This window comes from Lissotriton vulgaris, chromosome 1_1, assembly GCF_964263255.1.
Source record: "Lissotriton vulgaris chromosome 1_1, aLisVul1.2, whole genome shotgun sequence".
NCBI lineage: Eukaryota > Metazoa > Chordata > Amphibia > Caudata > Salamandridae > Lissotriton > Lissotriton vulgaris.
In genome coordinates, this window is record NC_141685.1 from 1228990668 (window position 1) to 1229013404 (window position 22737).

Sequence of the window (22737 nt, forward strand, 5' to 3'; positions counted from 1 at the left end):
AGGTGGGATAAATAGGGTAGAAGATGAGGTTGGAATTCTTTATAAAATTCAGCAGTAATGCTGTCAGGACCTGGAGATTTTTTCTTTGGAAGTGATTTAATGGCATTCAGGATCTCATCATTAGTAATTGGTAAATCTAATCCAAGGCGATCTGAAGGAGAAATGTGGGGTAAATGACAAGTATTTAGAAAAGAATCCAGTAAAGAATCATCACAAACATCTGGCTTGTTATATAAGTTGGAATAAAAATGCAAAAATTCTTGGACAATATCATTATGGGAAAGTGCAACTTTACCATTGGGACCATGAATGGAAGCTATTTGTGTTTTATCCTTCTTAATGCGCAAATAGTTTGTGAGGAGTTTACCAGACCTATTGGAGTTGAAGCAGAATCTAGCGTTAGATTTAGAGAGTTGAACCCCAGCCCTAGTACTAAGGATAGCATTAAATTCATATCTAAGTTTTTGTAGTTTAAGTTTGTATTGAGGATCATTGGAAGTAATGAATAAACGCTCAAATTTAGCTATTTGTTCCTCGAGGAGTTTAATATTAGAATTAAATTGCTTGTTCTCATGAGCCATAATGGAGATAGTTGTGCCCCTAATATAAGCCTTAAATGCGTCCCATCTGTTGACTATAGAGGTAGAATGTTCCTGTGTGGGAGCGCGGGCTTAATAAAAAGGCGAGGAGGCTGTATATAGGATCCAAAAGGAAGTGGTTTATTCGTAGTAAGGGGGATATTCAATGATACAGAGGGTCTGTTGTCCTGGTCGTCTTCTTCTGCACTGCTAGATGAAGTGTGGTCAATCCTAGATGTTTCCAGCTCCTCCTCTTCGGATGGGATGGGGTCTCCGCGGAGGCTCATAGAAGAGAAAGACAAATGGAGCCGTCAGTCACTCTGTAACGATTGTGGGTCAAACTAAACCGGTCACCACACCGCAAGTGAAGGAAGGCTAAGTCAAGGGAAGAATGTGTTCAGATGTGGGAGGGTAGGAAATAACAGAAATAATAAGGAGGAACGCTATCAGGTTCAATGGACGGATCAACAGAAAGTAAAGGATTTAAAATTACCAAGTACATATTGCTTTCATGTAGCGTTCTAGAGTTGTAATAACTGACACTCAAGTAGTGGAACGGTCTAAAGAACTGTAAGGCTCGAGGTTAAGGCAGCACTCCGGTATTTGAGCGGTCCACCACCCACCTCCCGACTCGGGCAATGAACCTCTACCCACTACCCTCTTCTACACACCTCCTGACTCCCAATTCCACGAGGTACTCCCCACTCACCGGCTCCGCCGTAACTCTCTCCGTGAGTTGCGGCCGCTCTCCAGCCTCCTCCGGCGGGTACCACACTCCTCGGTCCACCGGTCTCCCGAATAGTCGTCCTCCTGGTCCACGGCAGGCTCCGTCTCCTTCTGGAACTCCACGGCGTCTTCCCCAGGCTCTCTCCGACTTTCGGCATCTCTTCCTCCTCGTCCGTCCTCGCTCACGCTGTTCCGAGATCCCGCCTCTTGACTGGCGTCCGTTTTCATTGGTGTGACATGTTTCCTTCCTGGGTCCTCTGTAGACACATCCGGGTCATACCGCTGCGGAGACAGAGCATACGGGAAAGTCAGCCGGCCCGACCCTATTTCCTTCAAGTCCCAGGATGCATTGGGTGTTGATGGTGTAGCAGGCTCATTCCGGTTATGAATTCCAGGGGTAAGGTCGCCATCCTTCTCACATCCCCTTTCCCTTGCTGTCTTTCTACTGGGGTTCTGACTGTGAGGAAAGCTCGAAAAGTAATCCACATTGCCCTGGTCACTACCTTTCCTGTGCTTGGTTTGGCATCTATAAGGCTGAAGTGACAAAAACCATCTGAGAACTCTTTCGTTGTTTCCTTTGTTCCGTGCTAACCATTCTAGTCGGGCATGGTCGGTGTATATGGTAAATTCACGTCCTTCAAGATAGTATCGTAATGTATCAATAGCCCACTTAATGGCTAAGGCTTCTTTTTCTATAGTGGCATAGTTCCGTTCCCTGGGGAACAGCTTCCTGCTTATGTATAGTATAGGTCTTTCTCCCTGAAGTGTTTCTTGTGACAGGACTGCTCCTATTCCCTGATCCGAGTCTGCAGAATAAAGGGGAGACTGTAATCTGGACTAATAAGAACAGTATCATTGGTGAGAGCTGACTTCAAGGTTTCAAATGCCTGCACTATATCTTCTGTGGAATGTTTCAATCTGTCCTCTGTTTTGGCTGCCGTCTGGAGAAGGTCAGTCAACGGTGCTGCAATTTGGGAAAATCGAGGTATGAACAGCCGGTAATACCTGAGTAGTCCCAAAAAGGCTCTGAAATCTTTTTTTGTTTGAGGTAATGTTGTTTCAGAAATGGCACTCAGTTTTGAGGTCTGTGGTCTTATTACTCCCTCACCTAACAGATATCCTAAATATTTCACTGTAGAGGCTGCAAGATGACTCTTGGCAGGGTTGATTTTTAATCCATATTGACTCAAGGTATGGATGACCTTGTATAGATGTGTCATATGGTCTTCCCAAGAGTCGTGTAAATGATGATATCAACAATATATGCACCCGCATACTTCTCATGGCTTTGGAGTATTACATTCATGGCCCTCTGAAAGGTAGCCGGGGCTCCATGTAACCCGAAGGGCAAGACTTTGAATTGATATAGCCCATCTGGGGTGGAGAATGCGTTTTTCTTTCTGTCCTGTAGTCGTAAGGGTATCTGCCAGTACCCTTTGCATAAATCTAGAGTACTGATATATTTTGCTCTTCCTTTTCTCTCAATCATCTCATCAACGCTCGGAAGGGGATAGGTATCAAACTCAGAGATTTTGTTGACTTTTCTAAAGTCGATGCAGAAATGGACCGAGCCATCCGGCTTCGGAACGAGGACAATAGGTGAGTTCCACTCGCTTACCGAGGGTTCGATAATATCCATCTGCATCATTTTTAGGATTTCTTCTTTAATCACCTGACGTCGAGCTTCAGGGATGCGATAAGGTCTAAGCCTCACTCGCTTTCCAGGAGGTGTATTTATGGCATGCTCAAAGAATCTGGTCTGAGCAGGAAAGGTCGAGAAAGTATCTTTGACCGGTTCTAGTGTGTGTACTTGACTGTTCTTTAACTCTAAGGATAAACTTCCATCAATGCATTGACAGAACAGAGGTGTCTCTATTTCTGTAGTGTTCACCTGGACTGGTATCGGACCTTCCCATTTTTTTAGTGAATTAACATGATACACTTGTGAAATATGTCTAACCGGGTCTATTTCAATTCGGTAAGTGACTGGTGTTACCTTATCAATCAAAACATAGGGTCCTTGCCATTGACCTAACAATTTCTGATCAGAGGAAGCCATCATCAGTAGTACTGGATCTCCCATATTAAATGTTCTCAATTTTGCCTTTCTGTCATATTGTTCCTTCTGTGCTGCCTGTGCTTCTTCCAAATTGTTCTTTACTATTGTTCTGATTTGACTTAAGTGAGTGCGCAAGTTGGAAACATAGTCAAGTAATGATTTGGTAATATTTGGTTCGTTTTCCCATGTTTCTTGGGCCATTTCTAGAAAAGTGCGGGGTTGATGCCCGTACAATAGTTCAAACAGAGAGTATCCCGTACTCTTTTGTTCCTTGCATCTAATGGCAAATAGGGCAAGAGGTAACATGTCTTCCCATTTCCTGGATTCTAGCGCTAGAAGTTTCTTGAGAGTGGCTTTGATGGTTGCATTATATATTTCGACTAAACCATCCGTTTGGGGATGATAAGCCGCCGTCCGGATCTGTTTTACCCCTAACAGTTCACAGACTTGTTTCATCAAACGGGACATGAAAGGGGTCCCCTGATCCGTCAGAATCTCTTTTGGAAATCCTACCCTAGAAAACACGGATATCATGGCTTTGGCTATATTAGATGCGTCGGGCCTTCTTAGTGGTATCGCTTCCGGGAACCTAGTGGCATAGTCAACCATGACCAATACATAGCGACACCCACTACGAGATGGCAATAAAGGACCTATTATGTCCATTCCCACCCTACAGAAAGGTTCACTTATGATAGGGAGGGGTTGAAGAGGTGCTCTAGGGGGTTGATATCTACTGTTTCGTTTGCATACTGGACATTCTTTACAATATTTGTTTACGTGTTGGTAAATGCCAGGCAAATAAAACCTTTCCAAAATCTGTTTTTCGGTCTTATCTGTTCCAAAATGTCCTCCTAATAGATGGCTATGAGCCAAATACAAATCCTTCTCTCGGAAAGGGCCAGGAATCAATAACTGAGGATTCTGCGTGGGACTTCCTTTCCTATATAACAAACCCTTTCGTTTAAAAAAATAAGGACCTACATTGTGAGGGTCCTCTTCTTCAATGCCTTTGTTCCATGCTTCTTGTAACACCGGGTCTTCTACTTGAGCCGCATGGAAATTTCTATCAGTCTCCCATGGGTTTTCGTCTATTATCACTGGCATAACTGCCCGTCCTTTGCTTTTCTCTGCTCTTCTCTGTCTCCGGCTTTTCCTGTCTTGGGTCGAAGGCCATTCCTTATGTATGTCTTGTGAAAAGGGAGCTGTCTCCCACCAGTCTTCTGCTTCTTCCGGTTTTGTTTGTAATAATTGTGACAATTTCGGGTAGTCATTCCCTAGGATAGCTTGTTCTGGCAAGTGAGGGATAAGTCCCACAGTCAGGGTTGTTCCTGGATCAGCAGCATGTTGTATGTGAACCCGTGTTGTGGGATAGGGTTTCACATCACTATGAACACATTTGATGGCTACTGTTCCTTCGATCGGTCCTAATCGGGTTCCCAGATCTTGAGGTCTAATGACACTTTGAAGACAGCCCGTGTCTGCAAACGTTGTTAAGGGACGTCCATTCACAGTACACCGATACGGTGGTAGCTTTTTCTCTTGTTGGGAACAAAAATAGTTACAGGCTACACCTATTTCCATGGGCTCTTCTCTTTGTGGACAAAACCTAGTGATATGTCCCATTCCGCCACATTGGAAGCATTGAGGTCCAATAGGAGGGGGTCTGACCATGGGGGTTCCGGGAATGATGGTAACGGGTTCAGGTTTCTTTATAACAGGTGGTGGTCTAACATGTCGATGTACACCTGTACCCCCTGGTTTTCCTACAGGTTCCTCCCGCCCTTTCTGAACCTCCTGTGCTCTGTTATACGCACTGGCAATTTCAACGGCCTTTTCTAAGGTCAAATTTGCCTGTTGTCTCACACATCTCTGAATGGGGGGATGTAAGGAGGTTAAATATTATTCCAAGTAGATTTTTGCCATGATTCCATCTTTATCGGTGGTAGCAGGTTTTAACCATCTATCGGCCATGTCCTTAACCCTGAAATACAAAGCTCTAGGGGTTTCTTGTGGTCCCTCTTTCATTTGTCGTAATTTTAGTCTGTAGGTTTCATCATCCACCCCTAGTCTCTCCATTATGCATTTCTTTATGTCTGCATAGGTAACGACTCCCTGTAAGGTTGCGGCTTGGTAAGCTGCCTGTAAGTCCCCGGAAAGGAGGGGCCCTAAGTATTGTCCCCATTTGTCGGGTGGCCAAGAGGCTGCAGTTGCCATTCTTTCAAAGTTGTTAAAGAAATAGTCCGGGTCCTCACCACTAACATATCGCTGTAAAACTACTGAGGGAAGGGTAGTTGGTCTTCTCTGTTGACCCAGGGCCTCAGATATTTTATCCATGGCTGCTCCGGTAAGGACTTGTTGTAACATGGTACTGTCTTCCTCAACAACCGTCAGAAAGCGTTCCATGACCTTTCCCAAGTGTTCTTGATTCTCTGCCATTTTCGCCATTGCTGCCTCCATCTTGCCTTTATATCCCACTTCTGACACCACTTGTGGGAGCGCGGGCTTAATAAACAGGTGAGGAGGCGGTATATAGGATCCAAAAAGGAAGTGGTTTATTCGTAGTAAGGGGGATATTCGATTGTTGTCCTGGCCGTCTTCTTCTGCACTGTTAGATGAAGTGTGGTCAATCCTAGATGTTTCCAGCTCCTTCTCTTCGGATGGGATGGGGTCTCCGCGGAGGCTCATAGAAGAGAAAGACAAATGGAGCCGTCAGTCACTATGTAACGATTGTGGGTCAAACTAAACCGGTCACCACACCGCAAGTGAAGGAAGGCTAAGTCAAGGGAAGAATGTGTTCGGATGTGGGAGGGTAGGAAATAATAGAAATAATAAGGGGGGACGCTATCAGGTTCAATGGTCGGATCAACAGAAAGTAAAGGATTTCAAATTGCCAAGTACATATTGCTTTCATGTAGCGTTCTAGAGTTGTAATAACTGACACTCAAGTAGGGGAATGGTCTAAGGCACTGTAAGGCTCAAGGTTAAGGCAGCACTCCGGTATTTGAGCGGTCCACCGCCCACCTCCCGACTCGGACAATGAACCTCTACCCACTACCCTCCTCTACACACCTCCCGACTCCCAATTCCCAGAGGTACTCCCCACTCACCAGCTCCTCCGCAACTCTCTCCGTGAGTTGCGGCCGCTCTCCAGCCTCCTCCGGCGGGTACCACCACTCCTCGGTCCACCGGTCTCCCGACTCGTCGTCCTCCTGGTCCACGGCAGGCTCTGTCTCCTTCTGGAACTCCACAGCCTCTTCCCCAGGCTCTCTCTGACATTCGGTGTCTCTTCCTCCTCGTCCGTCCTCACTCTCGCTGTTCCGAGATCCCGCCTCTTGGCTGGCGTCCGTTTTCATTGGTGTGGCCTGTTTCCTTCCTGGGTCCTCTGTAGACACATCCGGGTCATACCGCTGCAGAGACAGAGCATACGGGAAAGTCAGCCTGTCCGACCCTATTTTCTTCAAGTCCCAGGATGCATTGGGTGTTGATGGCGTTTCAGGCTCATTACGGTTATGAATTCTAGGGGTAAGGTCACCATCCTTCTCACGTCCGGATTAAACAAAAAATAATCTTGAATAGCTTGAAATAATTTAGGTTTGTGAGTATCTTTGAGGACAATGCCAGTGTTCATACGCCATCTAGTTTGTTTAGTAAAAGTGGAAGTAACATTTAAAAGAAAGGATATTAAGGCGTGGTCTGATACATCAATGTTACCAATGACAGGGTTAGTTGCAAATTGAATAAGAGAAGGAGAAAGCAAAAAATAATCAATCCTGGAATGGGAATTATGAGGATTGGAGAAAAAAGAAAAACATTTTTTTGTGGGAAAGTGTAACCTCCAAATATCAGCTAATTTGGTAGTATTAGTAAAAGCCTTAAAAGCATGGAAAACCCTGGGAGGTCAGAATCTGGTAGCAGATAACAAGTCCAGCAATGGGTCAGCAATAACATTAAAATTCCCCCCCAACGATCATTGGAACATTGCCCAACTTTAAAACTTCAGTAGTAATAGTAGACCAAAATACTGGACCATCTGCCGTAGGGCCATAAATATTAAACAAAAAGAAAATAGAATCATGAAGTTTGATTTTGACTATAACGTATCTACCTTCAGAATCTGAAACCTTACTGAGGATTTGACAATGTAATCTCTTTGCAAAGAAAATAGCGACCCCATTTTTCTTACCTTTAGCAGGTGAGGAAACAATAGTATCAACCAATTTTTTATTCATATATTGTAGGACCTTATCCTCAACATGTGTTTCCTGAACACAACAAATATCAGCCTTACAACTACCCAGGTAATCTAAAATCTTGGTGCGTTTGATTGGATGTCTCAAAGCTTTCACGTTAAGAGAAACAATTTTGATATTATGAATAGTAGCCATAAGAAATTAGAAGAAAGGAGAAGAAGGAGTCACAACAAGAGGAAGGAAGAAACCACCAAGTTACGATAGCAACTCTATATATAATAGATGAAAAGGAAAAACAGAAAAGAGAGAAGAAGGAACAAACAAGAAACATAAATAAAGGCAAGGAAACGCACACCCGAGGTTGAGAGTTTCTATCTGCATGTGGTGTGTAGCTTTGTGATATTTTGGGGAATGCAAGTCCTTGAGCAAACATGTTTTATTGAGGCCGATTTCCTTGGACCTGTTTGTGGTGCAACTATCTATGAAATCAATCAGGGTTTTCCCTGGGTGTGGGTTTTTCTTTAGGTTAAAAGAAACTCCACCTGCAAACCTGGTATTCGATAGGTGTCTGTAGTAGGACTTGTCTAACTATGTATCTCTGACTAGGGTTGAAGGGGGTTGAAACTGACAGCAATGATACGAGAGCATTGGAACTCCTGAAAATAATATGGCAGTCACTGGTATAATTTTGATCGATATCCTAAACATAGTGCATACAGTTGTCATAGCATACATTGACATTGTTCTTACTGGGATTGACATGGTTCAGTTTGCTTAAATCATAAAGTACATCAGCATTATTGTTACTAGTAACAGCATCATCATTTGAGAATGGATTATGACATACATTTATCTCGTCATTGACAGTGTCGGCGCTACTGTGTGGGTACAGGTTATGAGTTTCATTAACATTGCATTGACTGGTATAGGCATGGTTGTGGTGGCACAGGTTATGGCATATATTGATATTGTATTCCTTTGTACTGGCATTGTAGGGCCTGAACACATCACTTTAATCATTGACATCAGTTCATCCATTCCAACACTTTTATTTTGAAAAGTGTCTCATTCAGCGTTAAAATTCTCCTGTCTGCAACTACTTCTTGACATCAAAAGGATTTTAGTGTGGATTTTGGGCCACAGCTATATCTTTTGGGCTAGAGAGGCTGCTAGAACGGCATTGACAGCTACTTGGGTTTTGCTAATATGGACATTACTTCGATTGGCCAGCGAGTAAAGTGGCACCTATTACTGCCTTTGGTTGAAAGCATTGTGGATTGCCAACCCCCAGACCTCATGATTGTGCACTGTGGTGGCAAAGACCGAGGCACATTGACTGGAGTAGGACTGAAAAGCCTAATGAAGGATATCTTTGAACAATTAATGACATTTTTCACTCACACTGCCTTGGTGTACTCCAACATATGCGAAGTGCAGAAATGAAAGTGGTCGCATCAATTCAGTCCACCGATTAACAACACCAGGAATCATGGTAATAAAACTATTCTTACAGTCCTCAGAGACCATCACATGTGCCTATCTACAACAACAGCTTGCGTTTTGATATGCATGGAATCTAAAGAAAGAAACAAAAGTGAGGTGCCAGTGCTGTTATAAATAATTTAATAAAGCAAATGGCCAAACAGAACTTGAAGAATTATTCAAGAACGGGAGTTACTACTTAATAGTTTTTATTGTGACATTTTTAGAAAAAAGGAAAACTTATAATTTTTTCATTTTGTACAGAAAAACATGTTCAAAAAGGACACACAGGAATTGGGGAACTGGCTACTAATCATCATTCATACAGTGTTACAGACATATCACAGACATTCAAAACACATTCACACCACTTGGGAAAAGGGACTACAAAAACATGAGCTACAGTCTTAAAATATGTACAATATATACTACAAAAGAAACAAAAAGCCACAATCTACGACCACAGTTTTGCAAAAATGGAACAAATTGGTTTTATAATGTACAATCCTATATCTTAAGTTAGATCTACAAGAGAAACTTTTTCAACTGATGGGGCTTGGTAATGCACGAGCGGCTGGGAGAAATTAATTGGATGATCCTGTCGCTCTCGCAGACACAATGTGGCAGGAGCCTACGCGTTTCAAATCCCACTGGTTTTCCTGGGATTCCCTTCAGGGCCTCATGTAGTATCACTGAGTGGGGATGCCGTTTTTTTTAAAGGGATCAGGAGGAATCAGCGAACTCAGTGGAATAAGTCTACCGAGCATAAACGGTCGTCAGCATCAATCGCATCAAGCGTAATTCACAATGGAAAAACTGCTACACGCATGCGCCGAGGAGCAGTGCCGACGAGAACGCGAGCGGTCCGACGGTCGTTTTTCCATTGTGAATTACGCTTGAAAGCAACTATCACTTGATTGTTGGCTCCAATAATGTAAAGCCCTCATCTACATATAAGGCGGCAATTAAACATTCGACCTTCTTTCACCGGCCGCACTGTCTTTATTCTAATAAAAGCGATTTAAAATCCGTTTCGCTTTTTTGGCATTCCCCATCCCTTACTCTATGGACCTAGACCGGCTTAGACAGCTGCTGTAAATGAATAAACCCTTCCCGCCATCTGTATTGATGCTGACGACCGTTTATGCTCGGTATACTTATTCCACTTCAGATTTATTCTTCCATTGATGTTCCGTCTGGCTCCCATCCCAAAGATAATGACCTGCATGGTGTACCTATGAGATACAGACAACTGAGTTTGCTGATTCCTCCTGATCCCTTTAAAAAAAACGGCATCCCCACTCAGTGATACTACATGAGGCTCTGAAGAGAATCCCAACCAGTGGGATTCGAAACGCGTAGGCTCCTGCCACATTGTGTCTGCGAGAGCAACAGGATCATCCAATTAATTTCTCCCAGCCGCTCGTACATTACCATGCCCCATCAGTTGAAAAAGTTTCTCTTGTAGATCTAACTTAAGATATAGGATTGTACATTATTAAACCAATTTGTTCCATTTTCGCAAAACTGTGGTCGTAGATTGTGGCTTTTTGTTTCTTTTGTAGTATAGATTGTACATATTTTAAGACTGTAGCTCATGTTTTTGTAGTCCCTTTTCCCAACTGGTGTGAATGTGTTTTGAATGTCTGTGATATGTCTGTAACATTGTATGAATGATGATTAGGAGCCAGTTCCCCAATTCCTGTGTGTCCTTTTTGAACATGTTTTTCTGTAAAAAATGAAAAAATTATAAGTTTTCCTTTTTTCTAAAAATGTCACAATAAAAACTATTAAGTAGTAACTCCCGTTCTTGAATAATTCTTCAAGTTCTGTTTGGCCATTTGCTTTATTAAATTATTTATATCAGCACTGGCACCTCACTTTTGTTTCTTGCTAGTCTGGCTCAGCCTTGCTGATTAGAGCCACCCTGTAGTTGTTTTCTCACTGGAATCTAAAGAAGTCATGGAGTTCACTTCACAGACGAAGGAATAAGGGTGTTCCTCAGCAAATTGAGACTTTGCATCCTGTCCTATGTGTAGCTGTCATATACACACAATCAACACAAAGGACCACCCTACTTCCCAAAATGTTGTACAGTTTCTTTTAAAATATCTTTTACAAAATGAGCACATTTTTCCATAATACGCAAAACAAAAGCAGACATTTAATCACCACCAGCACATTCAAAATTCATAACTATATAAATTATTCTGTGCATCACACAGGCTACGTTACTATCTAAATAAGTCTATAAAAACATGAATGAATCTCTAAGTATGTTTGTGAGTGCATGTATGCGTGTTTGAGTGGGCGGCCTGTCAGTGGGTGCATTAGTCTCTGAGTGGGTCCGAGAGTGAATGTTTTAGTATCTGTGTGTGTTGTGAGAGGGTTCATGATTCTCTGAGTGGGTCTGTGAGTGGAAGTATGAGTCGCTGAGTGGGGCTGTGAATAGATGCATGAGTGTCTGAGTGGATCTAAGAATGGGTTTGTGAGTCTCTGAGTGAATGTGTGACTAGGTCCATGAGTGTCTGACAGAGTCTGTGAGTGTGTTTATGAGTGTTTTAATGGGTCTGTCAGTGGGTGCATAAGTCTCTAAGAAGCTCTGTCAGAGGGTCTGTCAGAGTGAGTCTGTGAGTGGTGCATGATTCTCTGAGTGGATCTTTGAGTGTATGTGTACGTCTCTCAGTGGGTCTATGAGTTAGTGCATGAGTGTCTGATTGGGTCTGCAAGGGCATGCATACGTATCTGACCAGGTCTATGTGTGAGAGCATGAGTCTTTGAGGGGATCTGTAAATGGGTGCATGAGATTTTGAGTGGATCTGATAGTGGGTGCATCAGTTTCTGAGTATGTCTGTAGGTGACTGTAGGAGTCTGTGAGTGGCTCTGTCAGTGGGGGATTAAGTGCCTGAGTAGGTCTGTGAGTGAGTGCTTGAGTGTCTGAATAGATCTGTGAGTGTCAGTGTTAGTGTTTGAGTGGGTCTGTGAGTGGGTGCATAAGTCTCTGAGTGGGTCTGTAAGTGGCTGTATAAGTGTCTCACTGGGACAGTGAGTGGGTACATGAGTGTCTGAGTGGGTCAGAAAGTATGTGCATGAGTCTCCGAGTGAATCAGTGAGGATCTGCATGAACCTTTGGGTGGGTCTTTGAGTGCATGCATGAGTCTCTGAGTGGATCTGTGAGTGGGTGCATGAGTCTCAGATTGGGTCTGCAAGTCAATCAATCAATCAGGGAATTGTGAAGCATGCTACTCACGAGTAAGGGTCTCATGGCACTGGGGAGCAGCTCTGTATGTGCGTGAGTATCTGAGTGGGTCTCTGGGTGTGTGCATGAGTCTTTTATTGGAACTGTGACTATGTGTGTGAGTGCTTGAATGGGTCTCTGAATGGGTGCATGAGTCTCTTAGTAGGTCTGTGAGTAGATGCATTAGTGTCTGAGTGGGTCTGGGAGTAGGTACATTAGTCTCTGATTGGGTCTGTGAATGGGTGCATGAGTCTCTGAGTGGGTATGTGAGTAGATGTGTGAGTGTCTGAGTGGGCCTTAGAGTGGGCACATGAGTCTCTGAATGGGTATGTAACTGGGTCCATGAGTATCTGACTGAGTCTGTGAGTGCATGTATGAGTGTTTCAGAGGGTCTGTCAGTGGGTGCATAACTGTCTGAGAAGCACTGTCATAGGTCTAAATAACATGTTTGAGTGTCTGAGTGAGTGTGTTAGTGGATGAATGAGTCTCTGAGCAGGCCTCTGAGAGCTTGTGTGAGTCTCTCAATGAGTCTATGAGTGGGTGCATGAGTGTCTGATGATGTCTGCAAGTGCATGCATAAGTAACTGAGTTGGTCTCTGTGTGAGTGCACGAGTCTTTGAGTGGGTGTATATGTTTGTATTGGTCTGAGACTGGGTGCATCAGTCTCAGAGTGTGTCTCTGAGGGGCTGTAGGAGTCCATGAGTGGGTCTGTAAGTGAGTGAAAAAGCGCCTGAGTAAGTCTGTGAGTGGGTCCTTGAGTGTATGAATAGATCTGGGAGTGAATGCATTAGTGCTTGAGTGGGTCTGTGAGTGGGTGCATGTGTTTCTGAATTGGATTGTAAGTGGGTGTAAGAGTATACTGCTAGCAGAAAAAAAGATTGGCCATCTGAGTTTGTGATGGATGGCCCACAGGGGGAAAGCATCATTTTGCCTGCTTTCTCCGACCTCGTCCCAGAATCATTATCACATTAATACAAGCAGGAGTGGGCCCTAGTGCTAGCTCTGGCATTATACCGCAACCATGTAGGGTGAGACGTGGAGTCTACTCACCACAATATCCCATTAAAACCTACTTCAAATCCACAGAGACACTACCCTAATAAAATTATGCAAAAAGGTAGGTCAAAGAAATTCCAGACCAACTTGAATATCAGGGTGTGATTGAGACTTGCACCTCCCCGATGAGTAATCCTTTGTTTCAGTAATGAAACCTGACAACACATATTGCCTAGTTTTAGATTACCAACATTTGAACGCATACACGCAAACATTTGCAGTTCAAAATGCACATAGTGCCACATTAATGAATAAAATTGTGCTGAAAAAATACAAAACAAAATAATTAGATATCTCAAATGGATTCTTCTGCCAAAATATAGCTTCAGACAGCAGATATTTGACAGCTTTTTTTGCCCTCGGCACCCAGAGTCACTTCTGTTGGATGTCTCATAGGGTATAAGAACAGTCCAGGGCTATTCTCGGCGAGAGTGACAGAAATATTACAAAAATGCCCATCTCAGTGTCTTGTTTTTGGGATATGAGCTCTCTAGGGAAGGCAGGAGCTTGGCAGTCAACTTTTTAGAAACGTATGTGCTGCTCCAACCTCCAAAGACTCTCAAAGGTTTCAAATTCATACTAGGATTTCTACATTTTGGCAGCATATACATTCTCAATTATGCAGAAAGAGTAAAACCTTTCTACTATTTAATCATACCTGTTTTCACACCACACCAGTGGACACATCAGCACACAAAAACTCTCTGTTCAGTTCAAGAAGACATGATAGCATCCACACATTTGCACACACATGTGAATTCTACAAACTTGGTGATCCGGGTGGTCCTGAGTTTATCAGGATATACATATCTCACTTTCAATGAAGGTGAGACAGTCCTGATTACATTCAAATCACATATATACATAAATGTAGAAATGCGTTTTGCCGCCACAAAAAAGTTATTGACCACAGTACAGACTGCTGCAGTGAGGGAAAGAGTCCTAGCACAGGGGAAACACATTATTGGTGTTACCCCAGTATCAACTTTAGAACCTGTTACCAAAGCGAGCATTCCGAATGTGAAAGCATTGCATCCACAATGGATACAATGGGCTAATTCTCTCAATGCAACAGATGTAGATTACATATACAATTCTACATTCAAAACACATTCGTTCCTGCAGTACGAACAAAAATACCCTCTCCCATATTAAATCTTGCCTCTAGAGTCATATGAATACATCCATTATCCTGATGGTTCTGCTCAGCCTGCCATAGTAAGTAAACAACAGTATAGCACAGTGTGTGCTATAGTGAAGGGATACATGTAGAACTGTAGGTTCCATCCCAGCAATTTGACTATGCAATCTCTAGGAGAGTGTACAGCACAGTTGGCAGAGCTGAAAGCCCTGATACTATCAATACAATATACAGATCGGGAATTCCCTACACTGATAGTGTGCGATTTCTTTTACTGTGTGCAGTCCTACAGTGAATTTTTTCATTACTGGGACCAGAATGGATTTAGAGATTCCAAGGGTTGCACAATTAAACATAAATTGTTATGGGAACAAGTGGCAAAGCTGAAAGCAAGCTTGCCACGGTGCTCAAGTTAGTCACACATTGAGTCATCTGCATGTTGGAGTACACGTTGAATGGAATTCACTGGCTGATGAAGCCACCAAGGCAACAGTGAGAACTGCTGCCATGGTTGCAATCACTCATTCTAGCACAAGGATAGATGGAGACATGCTGATGGCTGTCAATGTCTCAAAGAACGGCTCTGTTCTTTCACAGGACTTTCCACTCAAATATTCCTATAAATTAGATGCACAAAACACACCGTATGCTCAAATTCCAGGAGTGGGGGATAAAGTTATACTAAAAATGGATCACAGATTAGGTTCAATACTAGCTGCACAGGAGGGTCTGGGCTCAGTACACACAGGAGTCACTGCTACAGTTTTGTTACTGAAAAGGTGATTTTGGGGCCAAGTATGTCTAAACAAACAAAAGCATATGTCTTAAACTGCAACCTCTGTCATGAGATGAAATGTTCCACCATAGCACGGCCACCAAAAACACCATTACTCATTTTGGACAGACTTCTCTCATGTGTCTATTTGGATCACTGCAGCCCCTTAAATTCAAACAGGGCTTACAAGTACATCTTGGTGGCAGTGGATTCATGCTCTAGATTTCTATGGGTTTGGCCTCAGCGCTGAGCTGATGCTTGAACTGTTATAAAGGATTTGCGAATCTTCATCTAGACATACGCAATTGGTATGTTACATTCCAACCATCGCCCTGTGTTTACCTCTCAGGCATACAAGGAAGCCATGGAAAGTATGGGAGTGGCCTTGTAGTACTCCTCCCCCTACCATTTCAAGGGAAATTCAATTGTGGAGAGGAAAACCCCGGACCTAAAGCAATCCTGAACAGAAACGGTTTTTGGTGTGGGCGGTAGTTGGGTCAATCACCTATATGGGGTCCAGAGGGCACTAAACAATGTGCCAAGAAAATCCTTGGGAGGACGTACCCCCTCTGAGATCCTGTTTGGGACAAGGCTGTGGGTACCTGACCTCAATTGTGCCAGCACAGTGGTGGATGTAAAACCATTTGAATTTGAATGATCCTCTTGCTGTTTTACAGGAACTCAATGAATTCTGGGCATTACAAAGAAACTTCAAAGTAAAAGGCAGCACCACTGGTGAAGTGAAACTGATACCGGCGCAAGACCTGTCCGTGTCCCAAAGATTGGGGACCTGGTCAGAGGAAAGAATGTAAGCAAGAATGAGTTTGGGCCATCCTATAGAACACCTGTACTTGTCCTGGTGGTTCAGGGAACAAGAACAGTACTTCTTCTGCCCCTTGCCGGCAAAAAAGATAAAAGATTTGTCTCCATTGATCTAATCAAACCACACTATGTGGCCGATTCTCAACAGCAGGCCACGTGCAGTCCTGAGTTTCCACAGATCTCCTCTCACTACTATACTGGAAGTTTAGATGGAAAGACTATAACTTTTCAAGACTCCCCTGCGCAAGATACCGCAGGAGCCAATAATGGAGTACAAATTGAAACTGTTGAAACTGAACAACATGCAAATGAAGATGAAATAGAAATTGCAATTCGGCCCAATACCAAAGTTTATATCAATGAGCCTTCAACAAGAAGCAGCTGCCAGTTCTACAAACACTGCTGAGCTCCCAAAGATATACCAAACTGCGTCTAGCTATTTCTTCAACTTCAATGACCTCTCTTCAGATTCAAGTGAACCTGAGCAAACGTCACCAATTTCAAAGAAAGAACAATTTGGAGAATACTTTGTCTGGCGGAAAAAGACATACTTTGTGTCCCATTGACTGCATCTTTGGCTTGCATTAGGGATCCTGTTCCTGTTAATTTGGATTGGCATAGTAACTATCTTTGTTCTACTACTGAATGGACATTACCTCCCACAGTGCTCTGCAGTACGACTTGTGAACTTGGTCTTGAAATCACCTACGTCTTCACACCGTGAACAAAGAGACTTGTCCCTGGTGAACATTACAGCAATTGCAGTACCGGATGGTATAGTTCAGGATAGGGTTTCATATGATGTATTTAGTCCTACTGAACATTTAAAAATTCCATATGAGTTTAAAATTTCAATCAATATTTTCATTACCCCGAGTTCACTTTCTGATGATTGGGACATTGAGACTGTAAATTCTATGCTCTCAGATTTAGAACAATCTGACACATTTTCTTACAGGGAATTGTATGAAGACACACCTGACTATGACAGTATGTATTGTTACCAGCAATATTTTAATTACTTTTTGGACAGAGCTAGTGTTCCACGCACTGTAACTACTTAGCATCAATTGGAACATTGCCAGACACCACCGAAAGGTAGTTCTGCCACATTTGCACTGAAATGTTTTTACTTTTTAAGGTTTAATTTGGCAAACCCAATGTGATATTACTATAAGTTAATACAAATGAATTCAACTGCTAAGAAACTGATGCTGACAACTACCAAGCTCATATATTCAGCACCTTACCTCTCCTAACTATCTATACAAGGTTTCAACTATTGGAGGGATGCGACAGACACAAAATTCATCTGGGGACAAAAGATTGGCAGGTTCAGGGAACAGAGGCTTTATTTAGAGGTTGCCTCATACCGTTACAGATAATATTCCTGAACAGAACAGTGCAACAAACTACCTGCTACAGGTCTGCAAATATAAATTACCTGAAAGCACCATGCATCCCCTTGCCCATACCTATTGAAGGTATAACAAATGATACACTGATTAGTGAGGAGGTACTAGGTACAATGATAGAAAGTGATACATACAATTCTTCAGCTCCCAATTGGAAGGGATGGTTGGTTTGGCCTATGAACACAAATAAGTGTCAGTCAAGATTCAAGGGTACCACCAGAGCGTTTAGTATTCATAGGCCTGACTCACAAAATGTACACACAGACGACCCAGGGGTAGTGACTTCTTATAGTGTTGGGATGTTGTGCCTAGAATGGCTAAAAACCTCAACGCTACAACAGGTGAAACAACACTTGTCTATTCCAGCTGACAACATGGATCTTAGGGATTTCTTGTTAGGTCCCAAGAAGCTATGTAAGAAACTCTTGTTATATGCCATCTACAATGAACTGTGGAAAGGCTCCCACCAGGATGCTGTTGAGAGAGTATGTGAAATGGATGGATCGTTGAAAATCGATTATATGGTTTTCTTTTTTCAATTTTCAATTCTGAGCAGATATATTCCACGTTGTGAACGTTCCGTTCTGGAGCACCCGAACACTGAGATTGGGAAAACTGAAGAATTCCCAAAAGTAAGGATAAAAAGAAAGGAATATCCTTTGATGTGAAGATGAGAATAGTGTGAAAGATACTCATATTGATACCGGTGCCATCACGTATCTATATAGAACAGAACGGAACGTTCACAACGTGGAATATATCTGCTCAGAATTGAAAATTGAAAAAAGAAAACCGTTTAATTGATTTTCAATGATAAACTTTTAGACAATGAGAAAAAAACTGTCCTGAATCACTTTCACAGGATTCAACCAAGGTGAATGGTGAATGAACCTAAGAACTGTGTTTAGTTGTCCTGAGGAAGGTGGTGCGCGCAGCAAGATCCACCGAAACGCGTCGACTTGGATTTATTTGAATGTTTTTATAATGTATTGTAAAAACCTACATTGATTTCATTTGGAGTGTTTGAATAACATGTTGCATACATTTGAATTATAGTGTATATATTCACAGTGAATGTCTACAAAGAAAGCATATATACACCTGATCTTTTTAATGAATTTTTAAATGTTTCTTTTTATAAATAAAATTCTTGAATAAGACGTACACCTTGGCTATGTAATATATAACTTTAGATTGTAAGTGCTTTTGTGGTTCCACTAGAGACGGAGTGCATGAGAAACTGTATGATTTAAATCCTTATGAGACTTCTACTGAATCTTGTTGGATATTTAAAAATGAAGTCAAATTCCAAGAAATTTAGAATATAGAAAATCAAGGGAACTTTTGCGTTTGTTGAAGACTATTTACCCTGTTCCCTTGGTATTAAAAGGGTTACTCTCTTTCTCTTTACATGACCACAGTTTCTTCACATATTTATTCACTGGGTAACATTATGTCTTCGGAAATTGATATCATGGAACAAGATTTGTCTAATCTACAACATGGGCAATCTCAATTGTGCTCCATTATGCTCTAAAGCTGGACGCTGCAATCATTGTGTTCAGCCCACATGCCATGGGAATACATTAACAGCACAAGTTTGTTCCCAGTTTACAATCTGACTGACAGACAGTTGACTATGGTACGCAGAGATGCAAAGTAGACCATACTGCTAATTGAAGAATTTGAGGAAGTTGCCTTTTACAGTAGCATAGTCACCGTCTATGGAATGGTTAGTTCATGGCTACATCACACTGCCAATCACAACATTTCAGTTCCAATACTGCCTTAGATACATCCAAGGAGGCAGGTATGAAGCATTAGGTGAAGGGTGCATACAGGAAACCTGGGAGTTACTGTATAGATATAGGTGCAGAAATTAAGGACACTGACATTTTCTTAAGTGGTACTGACTGCAGGAAGGCTTTAAGTGGGTCTATATTATGCAAAGAAGTGTCGCTTCATGGAACGTGTAGTGCATCAGAAGCAAACTAATGCTACTTGAAAGGCTCCTCAGCTGCCATGATTCATCTGTTTTTTTAATTGCTTTCGAATGGAAGTTAGTTAGTGCTGAATGATCAAGGCTGCTGTGGAATGGCACCAGGCATCGCAAATCTAGTCAAAGTAAACCTCAGGGTGGTTTGCTGTAAGTAAGTATTGTTTTCCCCGGCTCGCACAGTTAGGGAGGCACCACTGTGGCCTTCATTGAATGTTTCCAGTATAAGGTTTGATTCGCTGAGCAGACTCAAAGCCAAGTTGTTTCAACAAAATGTGGCCTTCACTTCAGCCCGACAAACTTTTGATCTCCAGGTTGCAAGGTCTTCAGCATAGATACAGGCCCTGGTCCGTAAAAACTTCCCGATCCATTTCGGAGAAATGGTTCATCATATCTTTAACAAGTCTGATGCGAGTGGGAGTATACACTAATTTAAGCGCCTTGGATTAGGACTCTTAACCACCTTTCAGACCTTCTTCGGTCATGGAAGCATTTTTGGAGGGCTTCCTTTGGTCCTGCTTTTCGTAGCGGACATCCTGATTTTAATCCTATTGATTTGCATTGACATTTCAATCCCTCAAGACATTTATTTATTTGTGTGTTTTATATAGCGCGCAGCTACCCCAAAGGGGTGTCCCGGCGCTCCTGCTCAATTACTAGATCTTGTCCAAGGGTGGTTAAAAAAAGAGGAAAGTTTCAACGCTTTGCAGAAAGGTAACTCATCCTGAATCATTCGGATGGAGATGGGAAGATTGTTCCACTGTGAGGAAGACATGGAGTGAACACTACTGGAACAACGATATCGCAAGTGTATGGTGTTCTACCTGACTACGCCTTGGTTTTGAGAGCTGAGTGAGCATTGGTTCCTGTCTTTCAGACCGGTCTGGCTAGACTGTGTCCTACATGTGTTCTGTTGCCTCTTCTGCGGATTTGGCTGCGTGTTAGACCTGTGTCTGGCACTTCCACCGGTTGTGCCGCCAGACACAGAAGTGCTGCTTGATCCTTTGCAGGCTAACGTGCGCAGTTGCCCCCAGCGTATTCCCATGTTGACGACGGCATTCTTCGAGCCTCCACGGGATGCTCCCACTCCTCTTGGAAGGGAAATCGGCTCTGCTCCAGAGGAACAGGAGTCGGTATCGGGCATGCGAGCACATAAATCTTCCCTGGCGGCTGCTGTGGGAACCAGAGATGAACATACACCTGTGGATACAATGTTCAGTGATGTTAAGTCTTCAGCACAGGATTCATAAACAATTTGGCCTCTGTGCCGGGAATTGGTCGGCAACTTTTTAAAACATTTACTAAATTGAAGTTTGTCACCCTAATTTTCTTTTATTTTTACTTGTCTGCTCTAACTGAGAATAATGACTTTCAAGGTTCTCAGTGTAATAATAACAACACATGCAAGTTTATAGGACCTTTTCTAAAAGCTTTTAGGGGAAAAATTACTTTTTATGCTTTTACTGGCAATAGCTTTATCATTATCTAGCTTACTATGTTGACCTTTTGATAAGGAGTGGGTGTCATGTCCTTTAGGGTAGTCCTATCATGTATACACCTATTACATACATTTGTCCCATCCACATGACAATATCGATTCTAAACGGGTGACCTTTTACCTAGTAGCTTGCTCCTGTCTCTTCAACATCAAGCTCTTAGTATTCTATCATAATCCCTGTACCTGACATACATAAACATGTCCCCAAGCACGGCAGCATTATTCTGCATAAGGGTCACCACTTTATTTATCCTTGGCCAACAGCCAGCTGTGCATGATAAGATTTGTTTACTAAAGCTTTGCTGATTGTTTCCAAAACATTTATGATTGTTTTCAAAAGATCTATGATTGTTTTAAAAGCATACAGAATCTGGAAAAAAGCCTGGAGGGACCACTTTAGTATAAAAGACCCTCGCTCCCCCTTACAAATTAGAGGAGAATTCCTTTGAGCTGAGACTGGGTCCTGCATGCTGAATCTTGGGCATTCAGTGGTCTGACATCCCTTGAGGGCTGTTATCCTCGAACAGAGACGGGGTCGTTCATTCCCAAGCATCAGGTGAGGGGGTGGTTCTTCCCTAGGGGTTTCTTCAATACAAGCACAAACTTGCAAATTACTTAGGGCGCACGTTTTGGGAATATGGAAGTGCTAATTTTTTTTCTGTACTACTTATTTTCATCCTATTAGTACTATGATAGAAATGTATCTACTATTTACTATATTGGTACTAGTAATCTCTTTTGTATGCTTCTGTCTCTTGATTATTGCAGCATATATGTTTTACACAAGGCTTCCGCTGGACCTATAAATACCTATTGAAATGTCATAATCGCTATCCTGTGTAGAAAAAAAAGTATGATTTTTTTAGCAAAATGAACTGTACTATTTTCCACGATCCCTGAAGAATCAGGGTTGTCATGTTCAGTGGTTGCCAGAAACAACCTACACCACTGTAGAATACATGGGGGTGGTAGTAACACTGTAGAGCTAGCTGGTCTAATGGGTGACATATCCTGTGGGGGTGTTTGGAAGTGATTGGGACACCAAGCCTCCAGTTTAGGTCATCCAAACTACACAGGTCCTGGGGGATTCCTAGGAACTATACAACAGTGGGCAGAGTCTTGTCAACACAAGTGTGGGTCCTCTATCACTTGGAGTCGGGAGTTCTTTTGTAGCCGTGAGTCATGTCGACACCAGTTTCGGTCCTCACTGTGCCGGTTCTGGTACCAGTGGACACCCAGAACTAGACCCTCTAGTCTCAAGATAGATTCTTGGCACTTTGGCAAAGGTTGCAGGGTCTCCGGGGTTCCTTGGAGGTCAGGCAAGATTTCTGCAAGGCCAGCAGTTCCAGAAGTTGACCCAGGTGCAGGTGGCGGGTTCTTGCTGAGTTTTGTGTGCAGTGGTTCAGTTCCTGGCACAGCAGCTGTCCTGGTCCATCTTCCTCTTTGGTCCGTAGAACCTGAATTCTTAGTTCAGAGCTGCCCCATAAATGCTATATTTAGGCGAGCTCTAGGGGTCTCGAGCCAGTAGCCAATGAGTTACTGACCTTAGAGTGACTATACCCTCAGTGTGCTCACTGTACATGGGGGAGTGGGCATAATCCCTGATCCTGATTGGGGGTGCTTGCCACCTGCAAGATGGCGGGCACAGGAGAGTGAGGTCCACCTCACCTCGCCCACCTGAGGGGTAGGGTTGGTAGAGGTGGGCACAACTTCTGGGCTGTCATAATTTTTCCCACCTGTCTTACCGCTGAAAAGGTG

General features: G+C 42.9%; 1 pseudogene; it reads left to right on the top strand.

The window, feature by feature from the left end:
• Nucleotides 1-7619: 7619 nt before the first annotated feature.
• The window catches only part of LOC147748916 (uncharacterized), a 62719-nt pseudogene continuing 47601 nt past the window's right edge, over nucleotides 7620-22737 (top strand).